The sequence below is a fragment of the Nematolebias whitei genome, chromosome 22, assembly GCF_014905685.2.
Source record: "Nematolebias whitei isolate Nwh7 chromosome 22, NemWhi1, whole genome shotgun sequence".
NCBI lineage: Eukaryota > Metazoa > Chordata > Actinopteri > Cyprinodontiformes > Rivulidae > Nematolebias > Nematolebias whitei.
Window position 1 is genome coordinate 21,750,812 of NC_056519.1, and position 2,798 is coordinate 21,753,609.

Genomic DNA, 2,798 nt, shown 5'->3' on the forward strand with positions numbered 1-2,798 from the left:
CCCCCCCATCTCTCTGATCTGCTACAACCGTATGTCCCACCACGTTCCCTGAGGTCAGCGGACCAGTTGCTCCTCACAGTTCCAGGAACTCGTCTTAAGCGCAGAGGTGACAGGGCCTTCTCTGTAGCAGGACCAAGACTTTGGAACGAGTTACCTCTGCTTGTCAGACAAGCCCCCTCCCTCTCGGTTTTCAAGTCCCGTTTAAAAACTTACTACTATTCAGTGGCTTTCAACACCAGATGATCTGTGTTTTGATCCTGTATGCTCCACACTGGTTTGTTATTATCTGTATCTGTTTTTATGTCTATATTCTGATTTACCTCATTATGTATATTGCTTTGTGTGTTACCTGTTGTTTTGTCTGTACAGCACTTTGGTTGGCCTTGTCACTGTTTTAAGTGCTCTATAAATAAAGTGGTATGGTATGGTATCTACAGCCTAAGAATGCACTGAATGTAATAGTGGAATTGGACATTATGGTAAGAGATGGATATCCAAGATTTATCAATTGATACAAAGGCATCAACCTTCCATCATGGGACAGAACCAGGCTGGCATGGGACAAAGTCCTAGGGGCTTCAATCTCACATAAAACAAGGCATAATATGAGACTTGTATGCACCTCATCTTTCTACATAAAACACAGTCTCGGTCAGTTTAAACTTTGTGAAACTGACTACAATATCTCCAGACGTTTTGAATGCTCCCACAATCCACTTACAGTAGCCACATGTTTTGGTCATGTAGAGCGCTTCAGAGCTTCTGGAACAAAATGTTTGAAGTAATTTCTTACATACACAGGGTTAATTTAGATCTAGATCCTGTCATGTTTTGGAATAACTCTCATTTGTCACCAATTTGTCGCCTGAAGTCTTTTTACCCAGAGGGCAAGAAGGTTCATTTTTATGCAGAGTCAACCTCGCTTGCAAATGAGCCATTAGTGTCTCAGTGGGACTAACCTGTATAAATAAAGGAAATGAAGACCCTCACCCCCATTTAAACATGGGTTAAGGAAGTGCTCTCCATGATACCTTTAAAAAATACGAAATATTGCCACATGCATGATGAGGAAAGTTTTATTTTAACTTTTGTATAATTCATTGAGAAACTAGCTTCTGTTTAATAGAATATCATTGTTACAGATGGTTGGATTTAAGTCCACCTGGATTAGTTACTGTTTGTTACAAATATGTCCTTGCTATGCTACACAAATGTAATGTCCTATGTAGGTTTTTAAGTGTGCGTAAATTATTATTATTCATTATACTCTTTAGGCCATGAAAGAGAAAAAGGTCCTGTTCTTGTTCGCTTTGGTTCTTGTAATGTCAAACCCCTATATATAGTAGGTAAAGTTAGTTAAAAATAGACCTAACCTATCCGGTATATTTTTACAGTGTGGTTAGAAACTTGAGAAAAACTCACACAGGAAGAGGACAGGCACGATTTTAATGCTGCAAAGTGTTAACCATCTAAGCCTCTTATCCACAGGTCTAGAGAACATTGAATTTCCTTTGAGATCTTGTCTTTATAAAGTCTGAGAGAGTTACCACGTTAAGGAAGTTGTTTTTTAACACCAGTGAGGGAGGAATGCATCAAGACACAGTTCCGTAAACAACTAGATAATGTTGGGCTGGAAATTCCAGCAGTTTCTGGATTTATCAAAAACCAAGCTGGAAACCACCAACACGCTTTCTTTATCTGTCGACCCAGACAAAATGTGTAATCAGTGTTGGGGCAGAGTCCAGATAGGTAGGAATTTAAGCTGAAAGAAGCTTCCAGAAATGCAGATGGGCCCAAACATCAGTTAAAACTTTATCTAAAGAAAAGTGACGCCACAACACTAAACTCATGTTGTTCTAGAAGCTGATGCAAGATGAAACTACTGAACAAAGAATGTTCACTTCATCATTTGCTCTTGACAAGGTTGGACACGTTTCCCTTCCTCTCCCTCTCCTCTTTGCTTTGCGGCTCTGTCTGTCTGTGAAACTGCTTCTGAGCCTCTCTTGCATATCTTCCGAACTATAATTATGAACTTGATTTGATCAGTTGGTCCCTCAACACAATTGATAACATTTCTTTGAAGAGAAGACAGGCTTTAGATGAGCCGAACTGCCCTGTTGGCACGCACGTAGCTGCATATCTCATCGACTTAGAAGACTTGATGATGTGTCTATCTCTGCTGCCATTTGTGGATTTTAAGGACGCATATTTAATTGGATTTATGATAAATGGTTCCTGCTTTTTGGATTCGGCTGGTTTTATCAACAATCAAGGAAGTCATCGCTCAATTTTTTTTTTTAAAAGAAAGAGAAGAAACAAGAAAAAATAAATAAATAAATAAAAGAGAAATAGATAAAACGAGAGACCAGCACGACTAAACAACATGCACAGCACAATGCCACCCACAATATCACCATGAAACATTCGACATGGCACAAGGAATCATCTAGCTTCCACCACTACCCAACCTAGCGTGCATCTGTCAAAGCACCTGAATCCAAACACCCGCGCAAGCACGCCCGCCAGCACCAGATTTCTCCAAAAGAATGCCCAATAGTGGATGCGGGGGCCCACAGACCCGCCCCCCCCCAGGACACAATGGCAACACAGGGAGGACCGGAGCCACAGACACACAGCGGCACCCAGGCTCGGAGCCCCAGGAGTCTCCCAACAGGGAGAACCGCACCCCCCAGAGAGGAGCAGAGGAAAGAACCGGGTGACCCCAGCAACCACAATGCAGAGCCTCCAGGAAGCTGCAGCGACGAGCCCACAGGTCCGGCCGGCAACCCATGCCCCCC